The sequence below is a fragment of the Mobula hypostoma genome, chromosome 23, assembly GCF_963921235.1.
Source record: "Mobula hypostoma chromosome 23, sMobHyp1.1, whole genome shotgun sequence".
NCBI lineage: Eukaryota > Metazoa > Chordata > Chondrichthyes > Myliobatiformes > Myliobatidae > Mobula > Mobula hypostoma.
Window position 1 is genome coordinate 40,823,560 of NC_086119.1, and position 17,701 is coordinate 40,841,260.

General features: G+C 44.6%; 1 protein-coding gene across 3 annotated transcripts in view; it reads right to left on the reverse strand.

Moving 5' to 3' along the window:
- fkbp6 (FKBP prolyl isomerase 6) overlaps window positions 1-17,701 on the reverse strand; it is a 95,158-nt gene that overhangs the window by 66,922 nt on the left and 10,535 nt on the right. The window lies entirely within an intron of this gene.

The following is a 17,701-nucleotide window of genomic DNA, read 5'->3' on the forward strand; positions in this document are numbered from 1 at the left end:
CCGGCCCAGAGCACCGCCCACACCGTCCCAGACCACCGCCCACACCGGCCCAGACCACTGCCCACACCGGCCCAGAGCACCGCCCACACCGGCCCAGACCACTGCCCACACCGGCCCAGACCACCGCCCACACCGGCCCAGACCACCGCCCACCGGCCCAGACTACTGCCCACACCGGCCCAGACCATCGCCCACACCGGCCCAGAGCACCACCCACACCGGCCCAGAGCACCGCCCACACCGGCCCAGACCACTGCCCACACCGGCCCAGACCGACATCTATTACTGAGGGAGTCACGGGCAGCAGATGCGATGGAACACAATAACCACAACTTTCCCCAAGTAGCCCACCATAGCCATGGAAATGTATTGCTATCCCTTCATCATCACTGGGTCTACTCCTTCTCCAGAAGTACCCCCAACACAGGACTGCAGCTTTTCATGGGCAATTGGTGATAGACAATCAATGCCAACAATGTCCAGAACCCAAATATTAATAAACTGAAATCTCAATTTCAGCAGTAATTGGTAATGTTCTTAAAAATGAGGAAGAGTATAGCTGGAGAATGAGAAACTTTTGATCTGTTTAAAAGGGACACATTTTGTGGCTTTAGTAGCCGCTTCTGTTTTGTATTAGTTTGCTGTTTGACCTCTGGACACTATTAAAGAGCGACATGGAGAGTCATTCACGGTTCATCTGTGCGTCAGTAAACTGAGTCATGAGAGTGTGGAACGAGCTGCCAGTGCAAGTGGTGCATGAGAGCTCGATTCAACGTTTGAGAGAAGTTTGGATAGGTACATGGATGGTGGGCGATGGTCCCAATGCAGGTGAATGGGAGTCGGCAGTTTAAATGGTTCAGCACAGACTAGATAGGCCGGAGGACCGGTTTCTGTGCTGTATTGTTCTATGACTCTATGATCTACACCCTGCCAACAGGTGGAGACAACTCTTCCACAGCTCCAAGCAAAACACTTCAGAGCGGTTGTCTACAACAGGAAATCAATGAGGACAATGAACGAAATGCCAATCAAACTGAAATATCAATGCAGCAGCTCTGTGTTTTCACTGTCATTTTCCATGGCAATCAACTCCCACCCAAAAATGGTTCCACATTGAAACAGTCATTATTCAGTGTCATTGTTCACCAGTAAACCACCAGCTCCATGTTCAAGAGCTCGGCCTTATCAATCACTTTTTAATGACAAAGTCACAGCCCGGGTTTCCAAATGTATTAATAGCCTGCTCCCAAAAGGGGAGACAAAGGGAATGTCAGGTAAAGGAGCTCGCAGAGCAATCAATTTCCTGCTAGACATTTGATCAATAGGGCATCCAGACAATGCCACACAGGGGAGTTTTTCACATTTATTCTTAGCTCTCCTGGTTTATATCTCTAAAGGTAGCAGTCACCCTTTGTTGAACAACAACAAACAACACAGGCTTTCAGTCTCCACCTACGATGCCGTGTTTTGATTAAAAGGTTACAGTACACTGTAATTGTATTTTAGTTTTTTCAGATTTTACAGAAGGTATAAAAACAATCAGTTTTGTAGACTTGTTCTGGTGTTCAGCAGCGATGATCTTCACAAACTCATCAACGAATTTTTCTGCAACACACACAAAATGCTGGAGGAATTGCGCAGGTCAGGCAGTGTCCATAGAAATGAACAAACAGTCAACGTTTCGGGTTCAGACTTTCTTCAGGACTGGAAAGGGAGTGGGAAGACACCAGAATAAAAAGGTTGGGGGGGGGTGGAAGAGGAGAAAATGGATAGCTAGAAGGGTGATAGGTGAAGACAGGTAAAAGCTGGAGAGGGAAGAATTGATATAAGAGTGGACTATAAGAGAAAGTGAAAGAGTAAGGGCAGCAGGGGGAGGTGATAGGCCTGAGTGGGGCATAGAAGAAGAGGGGGGGGGACAGAGAGAAAAATTAATTTACCTGCTGTTTCATGATTAGCAAACACTTGTTCTTCAAAATTTAATGCTGTGCCTTTTCTTAAATTTCCACAACCGGCCTGATAAATATTTACAATTACTTTCCATTTTCAGTTCATCATAGTAGATCTTTGCGAGTTTCATAATGAACATACCGTTAAGTGGAATGTGTTCACTCTGATGCTGACAAATCCACTCTGTCAATACATGCTCAAGATCTTCATTTTTCACTTTATACAGTGTTTCTCTATTTTTCATTAACTCCAGTTCATTACATGTGTGAGGTCACTCCTCAGAACCGTCTGTGATACAGAGACCTACGCACCACCTGGGAACCTTCCCAACACCTTGTTGAATTTTTCATTTGTGACATCATGCCAGTGCTCCAAAAGAATTTGGATTTTGGAGGTTTTCAGATTTTGGGATTTCGGATAAGGAGACTAAAACTGTACTGGAATGCATAAAATGCCACAATGATATCACAAAGTCTCAATTATTAAATTAGTTGTTAGAGATGACAATCACAGTAACAGATCAAGAGCTTCCACAAGAGGCTGTGAATAAGGAGTCAATTAAAGCCTTCACACCCACACTGGGATTTTGATATTGAGCTGAATGTAGTGCTGTGGGATCTTTTACTGATCAGTGAGACAAGTAATAATGATCGAGCTACAGAGGAAAGATTCTTTACAGAAAATAGTCACCACCTACTAACAGCGATGTCTGCTATTTCAAAATACAACAAATCATACACATGGTACTCAACTCTAAAATTAAAACACAATTGCAAACATTTTACATACACTATGAAGTGATGTTTACATACAAAATACAACTTTTAACTATGAATTTAAATGATCAGTTTTTTTAAAATCTCTGAGATCCCAACTAAAATGTTTTTGTTCTCCCTTTAGTGTCCAAGCAGAGGCCCCTAATTCTGATGGATTACCTCCTCCAACAGGCTGTGTATCACCTCACCTGCCCATCACAGGTAAGGCCACCAAGCACACCTAGAAGGTGCATTGCCACAAGAAAGCACCAAGGACCCCTACCATCCAGGCCATGCTCTCTTCTTGCTGTTGTCATCAGGAAGGAGGTTCAGGAGCCTTAGGTTTCACACACCAGGTTCACCCTTCAACCATCAGGCTCTTGAATTAGAGTGGATAACTTCACTTACCCCAACACTGAACTCACTTTCCACTCACTTTCAAGGACTCTAATTCATGTTCTCAATATTATTTATTTTATTTTTCCTTTTGTATTTGCATAACTTGTTGTCATTGGCACATTGGTTGTTTATCCATCTTTGCTTGCGTGTAGATTTTCATCGATTCTATTTCGTTTGATTGATTATGATTCGGTGAATTGATTATGGGGAGTAAGGACATGGCAGACCAATTGAATAATTACTTTGGTTCTGTCTTCACTAAGGGGGACATAAATAATCTTCCAGAAATAGTAGGGGACAGAGGGTCCAGTGAGATGGAGGAACTGAGCGAAATACTTGTTAGTAGGGAAGTGGTGTTAGGTAAATTGAAGGGATTGAAGGCAGATAAATCCCCAGGGCCAGATGGTCTGCATCCTAGAGTGCTTAAGGAAGTAGCCCAAGAAATAGTGGATGCATTAGCGATAATTTTTCAAAACTCGTTAGATTCTGGACTAGTTCCTGAGGATTGGAGGGTGGCTAATGTAACCTCACTTTTTAAAAAAGGAGGGAGAGAGAAACCAGGGAATTATAGACCGGTTAGCCTAACGTCAGTGGTGGGGAAACTGCTGGAGTCAGTTACCAAAGATGTGATAACAGCACATTTGGAAAGCGGTGAAATCATCGGACAAAGTCAGCATGGATTTGTGAAAGGAAAATCATGTCTGACGAATCTCATAGAATTTTTTGAGTATGTAACTAGTAGAGTGGATAGGGGAGAACCAGTGGATGTGGTATATTTGGATTTTCAAAAGGCTTTTGACAAGGTCCGACACAGGAGATGTGGTATTGGGGGTAAGGTATTGATGTGGATGGAGAATTGGTTAGCAGACAGGAAGCAAAGAGTGGGAATAAACGGGACCTTTTCAGAATGGCAGGCGGTGACTAGTGGGGTACCGCAAGGCTCAGTGCTGGGACCCCAGTTGTTTACAATATATATTAATGACTTGGATGAGGGAATTAAATGCAGCATCTCCAAGTTTGCAGATGACACGAAGCTGGGTGGCAGTGTTAGCTGTGAGGAGGATGCTAAGAGGATGCAGAGTGACTTGGATAGGTTGGGTGAGTGGGCAAATTCATGGCAGATGCAATTTAATGTGGATAAATGTGAAGTTATCCACTTTGGTGGCAAAAATAGGAAAACAGATTATTATCTGAATGGTGGCCGATTAGGAAAAGGGGAGGTGCAACGAGACTTGGGTGTCATTATACACCAGTCATTGAAAGTGGGCATGCAGGTACAGCAGGTGGTGAAAAAGGCGAATGGTATGCTGGCATTTATAGCGAGAGGATTCGAGTACAGGAGCAGGGAGGTACTACTGCAGTTGTACAAGGCCTTGGTGAGACCACACCTGGAGTATTGCGTGCAGTTTTGGTCCCCTAATCTGAGGAAAGACATCCTTGCCATAGGGGGAGTACAAAGGAGGTTCACCAGATTGATTCCTGGGATGGCAGGACTTTCATATGAAGGAAGACTGGATGAACTGGGCTTGTACTCATTGGAATTTAGAAGATTGAGGGGGGATCTGATTGAAACGTATAAAATCCTAAAGGGATTGGACAGGCTAGATGCAGGAAGATTGTTCCCAATGTTGGGGAAGTCCAGAACGAGGGGTCACAGTTTGAGGATAAAGGGGAAGCCTTTTAGGACCGAGATTAGGAAAAACTTCTTCACACAGAGAGTGGTGAATCTGTGGAATTCTCTGCCACAGGAAACAGTTGAGGCCAGTTCATTGGCTATATTTAAGAGGGAGTTAGATATGGCCCTTGTGGCTACGGGGATCAGGGGATATGGAGGGAAGGCTGGGGCGGGGTTCTGAGTTGGATGATCAGCCATGATCATAATAAATGGCGGTGCAGGCTCGAAGGGCTGAATGGCCTACTCCTGCACCTATTTTCTATGTTTCTATGTTTCTTTGTATTTACTGTGAATGCCTGCAAGAAATTGAATCTCAGGGTTGTATATGATAATAAATTTACCCTGAACTTAGTTTTCAGCTGCCTTCTGACCCATGCCCTGGCCAAGAATAGCTGCATCACAGAACCAATCGCATAACACAATCTGTACATCACCTGCTTGATTACCAACTCTTTGATATCATAGACATGTATCAATAAAGATTTTGACATCTAAAATCCAGGGACTTCTGCAATCTTCTCACAATGCCACCTTGACAATCCTCCATTGCTTGATGGTCAAAGGCCAATTCTCCATCACCTTGTAACCTGTACCAGTTTCAACTCTTCTTTTCCTTCACTGGTTCCTCCCCGCCCCCCACTCCTCAAGTTACACTGCAGCAATGTTAGACACGTTCATAACCCTGGAATAGTCAACTGTGCAGTGTGGAGTTTGTCCCATCTATAAACAACGGCAGCTAATAATTCAGGGATGACATGGACCCTTTATCCAATGACCACATTTCCATGTTTCCTTCAAAGGACGGAATGCTCTGCCTTCCCATCACTCCTACAATGATATGAGGATATTACAGCACGTCAGACTCCTTTTGAGCGAAATTGTACCAGCCTGAACTGTAGACCATTATAAGAATCCAGTAATGTGGGAGGGCATATATCACACAAAACATAGACTTTGGGTCTACAATCCATGCCATAGGAGGTGCTTAACTGCAATGGCTTGTCAGAGATTGGAAGCATTACCACCAACAGGCACAACAAACGGTCCTGTAATAACTGAAAATAGTCAACATACATCCTCTCGAAAAGAGATGGGTACATGTTTAGACCATAGCTGTACACAATCATAGCCTCCATTCCTCATACATAGACCAGGACATTGAAGATCTTGATCAATTACCTTCATATGAACACCTCCTATGTGCCGAATACCCCTGTAGCACCTTCAGTGTCAATGCGCCAGACGGCATTCTGGCACCCTGACTCACCAACAGCCAAAGCAGCTTTCACCGCAAGGGTCTTCACACCCCCACATGATTGGATGTCTGCTGTAACATTTGTACTCCGGCTCAAAGTAGTTTTAAAGGTGAAGGATCAGAGTGAAACAACTAGTATCGAGAAATTTCCAAAAGCGAGCGATCCCAAAACTGACGGCCAGAACCTCTGTCAAACAGTGAATAACATTTCATACTTGAGGGGTTCCGCGGGTCAATCTGGTTTCTGTTTGTCATGATGCACCACAACAGGATTTACCTGTTTGCTCGACATAACTCTCATGCACTCCAGGCCTCCACTCTCTACAATAACTTACATAGAGGACTGTAAATATTGGCCAAACCTGATAAAAATTGAGCAATACTGCAGCATCCCCGGAAGAGCAAAACATGGCATTAGCAGTCAGATCTCTTGCAGTTTTCTCTAGACAGGTCTCAGCCATTCACACCGGTTCAGAAAATCAAACTGACAACTGCAGATTGCATAAATGCACTTGTTACACTACGGCTGGACATTGTGGTTCTGTAACCTGTCAAGTACCTCATCCGACACTGTCAAGCGCTGCTTTCCATCTCTGTGGCAACAAGGATATCCCGGTTGTTTAAACTCCTCAGGATTCCTTTCAGCTTTCCACACATGGCAAAGGAAAAGATTTCAGGGGCCAACTTTATCCCATATGGTAAATTGGTGGAAGTATACAAACCAGAGTGTGTGTTAAACATGTGTAATTTTGGCTTCTAACACATGTAAGGAAGGCAGGATAATTACTTATGCTGAATCTGGGAGCTCCTTCTAACCTGCACAATGGCAAATAGATCACAGAGCAAGTTAGGTGAAATAAAGATAATAACCTCATAAATCCGGCAAAGGGACAGGAGCTTCACCAAAATTAATTCCATCTTAGATTCAGAGATAATCATGTTTGAGCCACTAGTCCATGGGGTCTCTGATGAACCCCACGAAGCATCACTGACTGACCGGAAAAAAAGGGCTAAAATAATACAGAATGAAGTATTCTTAGTGAGGGAAGAGATTGCTGGGGTTTTGACAGAGATCTTTGTGTCCTCACTGGTCACAGGAGAAATACCAGAGGATTGGAGGAGAACAAATACTGTTCTTTGTTTAAGAAATGTAATAGGGATAATCCAGGGAATTATAGGCCAGTGAGTCCTATGTCAGTGGTGGGCAAACTAATGGAGAGGATTCTTAGGAACGGGGTTTACAAACATTTGGAAAAGCATGGTCTTATTAGGGACAGTGAGCATGGCTTTGTTAGGGACAGGTTGTGCCTTAAGTGGCTGACTGACTTTTCCCTGAAAGTGAAGAACAAACTGATGGAAAGTAGAGTGGCAGATGTGGGCTATATGGATTTTATTAAAGTGCTAGACAAGGTTTCCCATGGAAGGCTCATCCAGGAAGTACTGAGGCATGGAATCCATGGAATTGGCTGCATGGATTCGGAATTGCCTTGCCCACAGAAGGCAAAGGGTGGTAGCAGATAGAGCACATTCTGCCTGGAGATCTGTGACTAGTGGCGATCTGGGACACCTGCTCTTTGTGCTTTGAAGGGAGAGTACAAGGTTGATGGCAGATTCTTAGCAGACTGGAAGAACAGAGGGATCTTGTGGTCCAAGTTAACTGATCCCCCAAAATTGCTACACACTGATAGGGTGGTAGAGAAGGTGTATGGTGTGTTGGTCTTCGTTAGTCAGGGGATTGAGTGCAGCAGCAGCAAGGTCATGATGCAGTCCTATAAAACTCTGGCTAGACCACACTTGGAGAACTGTGCTCAGTTCTGGTCACCTCATTATTGGAAAGATATGGAAGCCCTAGAGAGGGTGCAGTGGAGATTTACCGGGGGGCTGACTGGATTAGACAGCATGTCTTGCGAGGAATGGTTGAGTGAGCTACGGCTTTTCTCTTTGGGGCAAAGGAGGATGAGAAACAACATGCTATAGGTGAGGAAGATACTAAGAGAACGCACACACTGTACTGCTGCTGTAAAGATAACCCATTTCACGACATAAGCCAGTCATATTAAACCCGATTCTTTCTGATCTTCTACACCTCTACAAGTCACCTCTCATCCTCCTTCGCTCCAAAGAGAAAAGCTTTAGCTCGCTCAACCTTTTCCTCATGACATGCTCTCCAACCAGGCAGCATCCTGATAAATCTCCTCTTCACCCTTTCTCCATCTACAGACTACACATTGCATACAGCTTCACATGATGATCACAGACGGAGGTTTAAGTGATATTGTTCAGTGTCGTAGATAGGAATTCACTGCATCAGTTTATCACAGAAGGTCTCACCGGACTAGAGAGTGTAGTCGTGAAGCTGAGCTCACTGTAATGGTTTCCTACTGTGTACTAGACTATAGACGACTTGTCATATAAACGCTGGTAATACGGGAGCAGCAGAACCAGTTCCCATTATCTTCAACCTACTGAATTCATCCTGAGTTGCGTTCCAGACTTTGGGTATACAAAAGTCCGGATCAGAACTCAGTTTCTTCACACCACACATGCTGCCTGACCAGATGTGTTCTGTGTTCTATTTCACATTTAGAGATCCAGGATTTTTTAAAATTGTTTTTAGTGTCTAAGGTATTTTGTTCTACAGTTTAAGATCTTGCCACTGGCTTTTCAAACATTGTAACCTAGGCTGGCACTATGTTGATAAAAGTTAAGCAAATGTATTATTTATAAATAAGGGCTTATTATACTTTTGCTGAAGATGTACGGCTTACCTCAGCCCTGATTTCTAACAGCCAAATCGCTTTTCCTGAGCCGATAAAGGCTGGATTCAGCAGAGACATTTCTCAGGCATTCCTCCCAAAAGCAATCATGTCCAATAGCCAACATCTGAATTTCAATCAATACAGGACATTAGCTGGAAACCTCTCATTGAAGTGTAGTAACGAAGCTTCGATATTGACATTGACTCCACATTCAGTGACACTATTTGGCATCAGTTACCGGTGCTGAACAATGAAGAAAAGATCAGCATTTATTTCCTGTAGGATTCAGATACTCCCTTAACCAAGGAAATCTGATTAGCTCGTACTGACCTATTAAATAGTACATTAGAAATGGTTCCTGATAATTACGTGATGTTAATCCAGCAAATGAGAATGGAGCCATTTTAATCTCCACATTTAGTGCTGTCAATGACTGCTTTAGATTCCCAACACCCAAATCTTTTATCCCCCACCCCCACCCTTCCTGTTGGGTTTTACCTGCTGTATTAGTTAACAATACAAAACCTCCACTCCAATCAAATGGGAACTGTTAAGGTGCAACACAATCTGTGTCGGATTCAAAATTCCCAGAGAGGGAAAAAAAACACATCAGTGTAGAGCAGATCGGAGTCAGGGTCAGAGTATACAGTGTGGAGACAGGCCCCTCCACCCATGTAAGATAGATCAGGGTCAAGATCAGAGTATACAGTATGGAGACAGGCCCCTCCACCCATGTAAGATAGATCAGGGTCAGGGTCAGAGTACAGTACGGAGACCGGTCTTTCCACCCATGTAGAGCACATCAGGGTCAGGGTCAGAGTATACAGTATGGTGACAGGCCCCTCCACTCATGTAGAGCACATCAGGGTCAGGGTCAGAGTACAGTACGGAGACTGGCACTACCACCCATGTAGAGCAGATCAGGGTCAGGGTCAGAGTATACAGTATGGAGACTGGCACTACCATCCATGTAGAGCAGATCAGAGTCAGAGTCACAGTACAAAGACTGCAGGCACTACCACCCATGCCAATCGCGGTGCCCCCACCAAATTGGTCCCATTTGCCAGCATTTGGGCCAAATCGCTCTAAGCTCTTCCATGTAATTATCCAGATGTCTTCTGAATGTTGTTATTGTGCCCGTTACAATCAGTAGCTCACTCCATACATGCACCATTGTGTGTGTGACAGTGAATCTCCTTCACATCTCACCCTCAACTGGTGCCCTGGGCAGAGGACTCTGTACACCCACCCCTCATGATTTTATACATCTCTAAAGTCACTGCTCAATCTCCTCTGTTCCAAGAAATAGTTCTAGCCTAGCCAACCTCTCCCTATAACGCAGGCCTTCGAGCTCTGGCAGCATCCTCAAATCTTCTCTGCACTTTTTTCAGCTTAACAATGTCCTTCCCAAAACAGGACTTCCAAAATCTCACTACTACCATCGAGCAGGAGGTACAGGAGCCTTAGGTCTAACGCAACCAGGTTCAGGAACAGTTATTATCCTACAACCATCAGGCTCTGGAATCAGTGTGGATAACTTCCCTCAGCTTAACAATGAACCGACTCTAGCATTGTGAGCAAGTTGCTCTGGATTTCCAGTACCTGCAGGATCTCGTGACCACAACCTACAGACAATCTACAGTTCAAGAACTCTACAACTCGTGTTTGTATTATTTATTTTTATTTGTATTAATTGCATGATTTGCCCTTTTCTGCACATTAGTTGGTTGTTCAATCTTTGCTTATGTACAGTTTTTCATAAATTCTATTGTATTTATTTATTTTCCTGTAAATGCCTGAAAGAAAATGAACTCAAAGCAGTATATGGTGACATACAAACACTTTGAATCATGCCCAAAACTCCAAGTGCTTCCTCACTAAGGGCAGAACTTGTAGCACTGTGTATGATATTCAACACCCGACTAATGAAGGCCAGCACGTCAGGCGCATTCTTTACCACCATGTCTATCTGTGACACTGCTTTCAGCAAACTATATACTTGTACTCCTTGGCCCTTCTGTTCCCCAACATTCCCCAGGGCCTGATCATTCACTGTACATCCTATCCCTTGTTTCACTTCCCAAAATGCAACACCTTGCACTTATCTGAATTGAAAGCCATTTGCAACCCTCAGCACACATACCCCGCTGTAATGTTTGATAACCTTCCTGCCTCTCTACAGAAATACAGATATACAAGTCAAGTTACAATTTACATCTCTGGAACTTCCAAATCTTCAGGCTTACATCACAGGTGTCCACAATGAAGGAATAATCGCCAGTCGCCGGGACACTGCAGTGGTGGATGCACAGAAGTAATCACTGGGGATATTAACATCAAAACATTCAAGAAGGGATACAAGATGGTTGGATTGACAGGGATATTGAGGCAGTCAGTCATGTTAAAGTTCGGTAAAGTAAACCAAAGTTGGCAATCCAAAAATACATGGACCCTTAAGCTCCTTTAGAATCTACCTGTGGTGTTTCTGCTTTATTTCACATCTCAAGCAGTTTGGTTTCCAATCACCTTTCCATAAAGCCAGAAGACATAGGAGCAGAATTAGGCCATCCAGCCCATCAAGGCTGCTTGCCATTCCACCATGGCTGATTTATTATCCCTCTCAACCCCATTCTCCTGTCTGCTCCCCGTAACCTTTGACACCCTGACTAAGCAAGAACCTATCAACCTCCATTTCAAATATGCTCAATGACTTGGTCTTCGCAGCCATCTTGGCAACGACTTCCACAGATTCACCACCCTCTGGATAAAGAAATTCCTTCTCATCTCTGTTTTAAGGCTGTGCCCTCTGGTCCTAGACTCACCCACGATGGGAAACATTCTCTTGACATCCACTATTCAGTCCTTTCAATATTTGATACATTTCAATGAGATTCCCTCTCATTCTTCTAAACTCCAGTGGGTACAGGCCCAAAATTTAATTAAAAACTCAAATCAAAAAACCTTAAGATATCCAGGATAATGAAAGGTAAAATATACTTCTATAATTTATTTCCGACTTCTGTCCTCTTGGCAGTACTGGACAGGCACATGGGACCCCCCCCCCACCCCCACCCCCACACCCGTTAGTGATATAACTGTCCAAGCTTCTATCTCACAGCTGGAGTGACCTGGATTTAACCCTGACCCTGTCCAAGCTTCTATCTCACAGCTAGAGTGACCTGGATTTAACCCTGACCCTGTCCAAGCTTCTAACTCACAGCTGGAGTGACATGGATTTAACCCTGACCCTGTCCAAGCTTCTATCTCACAGCTGGAGTGACCTGGATTTAACCCTGACCCTGTCCAAGCTTCTATCTCACAGCTGGAGTGACCTGGATTTAACCCTGACCCTGTCCAAGCTTCTAACTCACAGCTGGTGACCTGGATTTAACTCTGACCCTGTCCAAGCTTCTATCTCACAGCTGGAGTGACCTGGATTTAACCCTGACCCTGTCCAAGCTTCTAACTCACAGCTGAGTGACCTGGATTTAACTCTGACCCTGTCCAAGCTTCTAACTCACAGCTGGTGACCTGGATCTAACCCTGATCTTGGATGTACTTTCTGTGGATTTCACACATTCTCTGTGACCGTGTGAGATTCCTCGGAGTGTACTGGTTTCCTTCAAAGACAGTCTTTCTTCCCAAGTACATCAAGGTAGTAGGTTCATTGACCACAGTATAGTGTCCCTAGTACTTAGGAGACTGCTACAATCCTTTTGTCACAGAGGTGGGTGGGCAAAGAGTTGTTGAGAATTGCAGGAGCACAAAGAGACTAATGTTGATAGTTGGAGTGGACTTGGTGGACCAATGTACAAGTTTCCGTGCTATTGGGAGTCTGTGGTTCCTTACGTAACCATGCATCATTTCACAGATCAGCCCGGGTAAAGGAGCTGAAGCTTAAAACAATCCTTACAACTGGCCAAAGAAAATGTGAGAAAGGTTGCCATGGCTTCCTTCTGTTGTCCTCTGTACGGTCCCTTCGTAGTGCAAGGTGGGGTTGGACGTACACGACGGCTGGTCAGGAATCTGGGCCGGACACAACGGTCACCTTTCTGAGTTTTCATTAAGTGACCACACACTCCAGGGAAGCTTCAATCATTATGCTGCAGCTTTTAGACCCCAGGCACTAAAAGCAAGCTCTTGTCTGGAAAAAGGAAGGTAAGTATAACTGGAAATTGATTTTACAGTTGAAAAGGCGATAGAGGGTTGATATTGATCAGTGTGATGTGTAATATTTGGGGCACCACAGTAGCCTTTGCGTTTAGCGCGACACTATTACTGCTCGGGGCACTGGAGTTCGGTGTTCAGTCCTGGTGTTCTCTGTACATCCTCCCCATGGAACGTGGGGGTTTCTGGGTCCTCTGCTTTCCTCCCACATTTCAAAGACGCACCGTGTAGATTAATCAGTCATTGTAAATTGTCCTACGATTAGATTAGGCTTAAATCGGGTTGGTGGGGTTGCTGGGTGCTTAGGCTTGAAAGTCTGGAAGGGCCGATTCCGCACAGATTCCACAAATAAAATAAATAAATATAGGATTAAATGCCTTTTGTTGGTGAACAAGCACAATCACACTTCATCACAAATATAATTTATTTGAACACCAGTATACAAGTACATTGCAAACATTGACCAAAATGGACGATCTTGAAATTCAGCTACAGATTGGCAGGTAGGACATTGTGGCCATCTCTGAATCTTGGCTAAAGGATGGCTGCCATTGGGAGTTGAAAGTCCAAGGATATACGGTGTATCGGAAAGATAAGTTAGTAGGCAGAGGGGTGGTGTGGATCTGTGTATGAGAAATAGTATTAAATCATTAGAAAGTGGTGACATAGGATCAGAAGGTGTAGAGTCTCTATGGGTTGAGTTAAGAAATGGCAACAGTAAAAGGACCCTAATGGCAGTTGTACACAGGCCTCCAAACAGTAGCTGGGATATGGATTACAAATTACAGCAGGAGATCGAAAAGGTGTGTCAGAAGGGCAATGTCTTGATAATCGTTGGGGATTTTAACATGCAAGTAGATTGGGATAACCAGGTCAGTAATGGACCTCAAGAGAGAATTTGTAGAAAGTCTAAGGGGTGGCTTTTTACAACAGCTTGTTGTTCAGCCCACTAGGGTTGGGTGTTGTACAATGATTCAGAGGTGATAAGAGAGCTTAAGGTTAAGGAACCCTTAGGGAACAGTGATCACAATATGATCGAGTTCACTTTGAAATTTGAGAAGGAGAAATTAAAATCCAATATGTCTATATTTCGGTGGAATAAAGGAAACTACAATGGCATGAGAGGGGAACTGGCCAAAGTTGATTGGAGAGGGACACTAGCAGGAAGGACAGCAGAGCAGCAATGGATGGAGTTTCTGCAAAAAACGACGGAAGTGCAAGACAGATATATTCCAAATAAGAAGAAATTTTCAAATGGAAGAAAGACACTACCGTTGCTGACAAGTGAAGTCAGAGCCAGAGTAAAAGCAAGAGAGGGCATACAAAGGAAGCCAAAGCTAGTGGGAAGATAGAGGATTGGGAAGCTTTTAAAAACTTGCAGCAGGAAACTAAGAAGATCATTAGGGAGAAAAAGATGAGTTATGAAAGGAAGCTGGTGACTAATATCAAAGAAGATACCAAGAGCTTTTTTAACTATATAAAGGGTAAAAGAGAGTCAAGGGTAGATATAGGACCAATGGAAAATGACGCTGGAGATATTGTAATGAGGGACGAAGAGATGGCAGAGGAACTGAATGCGTATTTTGCATCAGTCTTCACAGTGGAAGACATCTGTAGTATACCTGACATTCAAGAGTGTCGGGGAAGTGAAGTACGTGCAGTGGAAATTACGACTGAGAAGGTGCTCAGGAAGCTCAATGGTCTGAGGGTGGATAAATCTCCTGGACCTGATGGAATGCACCCTCGGGTTCTGAAGGAAGTAGCTGGAGAGATTGTGGAGGCATTAACAATGATCTGTCAAGAATCGATTCTGGCATTGTACTGGATGACTGGAAAATTGCAAATGTTACTCCGCTCCTTAAGAAGGGTGGGAGGCAGCAGAAAGGAAACTGTAGACCTGTTCGCCTGATATCAGTGGTTGGGAAGTTGTTGGAATCGATTGTTAGGGATAAGATTACAAAGTACCTGGAGGCACATGACAAGATAGGCCAAAGCACGCATGGTTCCTTGAAAGGAAAATTGCGCCTGACTAACCTACTGCAATTTTTAGAGGAAATTACAAGCAGGGTAGACAAAGGAGATGCAGTAGATGTGGTGTACTTGGATTTTCAGAAAGCCTTTGACAAGGTGCTGCACATGAGGCTACTTACCAAGATAATAGCCCATGGAATTACAGGGAAGCTACTAGCATGGGTGGAGCATTGGCTGATCGGCAGAAAACAGTGAGTAGGAATAAAGGGATCTTATTCTGGCTGGCTGCCGGTTACCAGTGAAGTTCCACAGGGATCAGTGTTGGGACCGTTACTTTTTACGATGTATGTCAATGATTTGAACTATGGTATTAAGGGATTTGTGGCTAAATTTGCCAACGATACAAAGATAGGTGGAGGAGTGGGTAGTGTTGAGGAAAGAGAGAGCCTGCAGAGAGACTTTTTTAGGGGAATGGGCAAAGAAGTGGCAAATGAAATACAATGTTGGAAAGTGTAAGGTCATAGGTCATGCACTTTGGTGGAAGAAATAAACGAGCAGACTATTATTTAAATGGGGAGAGAATTCAAAGTTCTGAGATGCAATGGGACTTGGGAGTCCTCGTGCAGGATACCCTTAAGGTTAACCTCCAGGTTGAGTTGGTGGTGAAGAAGGTGAATGTGTTGTTGGCATTCATTTCCAGGGGTATAGAACATAGGAGCAGGGATGTGATGGTGAGGCACTATAAGGCACTCATGAGACCACACTTGGAGAATTATGTGCAGTTTTGAGCTCTTTATTTTAGAAAGGGTATACCGACATTGGAGAAGGTTCAGAGAAAATTCACGAGAATGATTCCAGGAATGAAAGGGTTTCCGTATGAGGAATGTCTGGCAGCTCTTGGGCTGTATTCCCTGCAGTTCAGGAGAATGAGGGGGAGATCTCATAGAAACATACGGAATGTTAAAAGGCCTGAACAGATTAGATATGACAAAATTATTTCCCATGGTAGGGGAGTCTAGGGCAAGAAGGCACAACTTCATGATTGAAGACGTCCATTTGGAACAGAGATGCAGAGAAATTACTTTAGTCAGAGGGTGGTAAATATGTGGAATTTGCTGCCATGAGAGGCTGTGGAGGCCAAGCAATTGGGTGTATTTAAGGTAGAGATAGATAGGTTCTTGATTAGCCAGGGCAACAGAGGGTATGGGGAGAAGACAGGGAATGGGGATGAATGGAAGACTTAGATCAGCCCATGATTGAATGGTGTAGCAGACTCGATGGGCCGAATGGTCTGCTCCTGCTCCTTTCTCTTTCGGTCTCAATCCAGGAAATGGTTCTGTCAAACCAAGATGGGGCAGTGATTGGACAGGTTGGGGGACCCAAGGATGATTAGGCACCATCTGGATGGAATGTGCATGTCAGAATTGTTGCTATGTGCCCAAAGCAGGAATCCCAACATAAAATCTCCCCCAAAATGTGCTTCTGGCAGGTAATCTAGATTTAAGAAGAGGCCAGAATGTTTATATTGAACACAAAATGTCCTTTAAAAAACACAACCTACGATGTGAGGCATGAGATATTACCCCAGTTACTGTCACCAGACTAACTTCACCCAGACGCTGAAGGAGTCCCACATTCCTGTCTCTCACACAGACTCAGGGAAATCTTTCACACCAAACTGTGGAGAATTGTAAGACTCAGTCAGATCGATTTTTTTACATTAATTGAGACAAAATCAGAGAGAAGAAATGGAGGCAGAAGCAGATGCTCTGAGAGATCCTTTCCATCTCTTCTATCAAACAGGTCTCACATCAAACTGGTGTGTCTAGACAGTTACACCTGTCTGATGGGGCGGGGGGGGGTATTCATTCATTAAATTACCATTTTCATCCGTGTTAGTTTCACCTCCAGATTACTGATTAAAGACCCAGTACAATGAGTATGACTAACAATAGACCACAGACGATGTTGCACAGAAAATCATTCTTCTGAACAAGAGGCTTTGCTAAACCATGACAGAATGATAGTTTTGCTGAGCACGGAACATGAAACAGATTGCTCCCCTTTCTCTCAACGTGAGCACACAACTGTCAGTACACGACGGCAGAAGACAGTTCCCAGACCCTTCTCCCCAGCCCCTCACACCTCTCACCACCGACCACAATGTTTGTAAGGAGGCTTTAGTTTCACGGGCTCTCGCTGGACCTTTGCTCGTCAGTTTACGTGAGTGAGGAGCGAGTGGCCAGAGGGATACGGGGTGAGTTTGTGTGAGTGACAGAGGGACGCAGGGCGAGTTTATGTGAGTGACAGAGGGGTGCGGGGTGAGTTTATGCGAGTGACAAAGGGACGTGGGGTGAGTTTGTGTGAGTGACGGAGGGACGCGGGGTGAGTTTATGTGAGTGACGGAGGGACGCGGGGTGAGTTTGTGTGAGTGACGGAGGGACGCGGGGTGAGTTTATGTGAGTGACGGAGGGACGCGGGGTGAGTTTGCGCGAGTGACGGAGGGGCGCGAGGCGAGTTTGCGTGAGTGACGGTGGGGCGCGGGGCGAGTTTATGTGAGTGACGGAGGGACGCGGGGCGAGTTTGCGTGAGTGACGGAGGGACGCGGGGCGAGTTTATGTGAGTGACGGAGGGACACGGGGTGAGTGACAGAGGGATACGGGGAGAGTTTGTGTGAGTGACGGAGGGACACGGGGAGAGTTTGTGTGAGTGACGGAGGGACACGGGGAGAGTTTGTGTGAGTGACGGAGCGGGGTGAGTTTGTGTGAGTGAC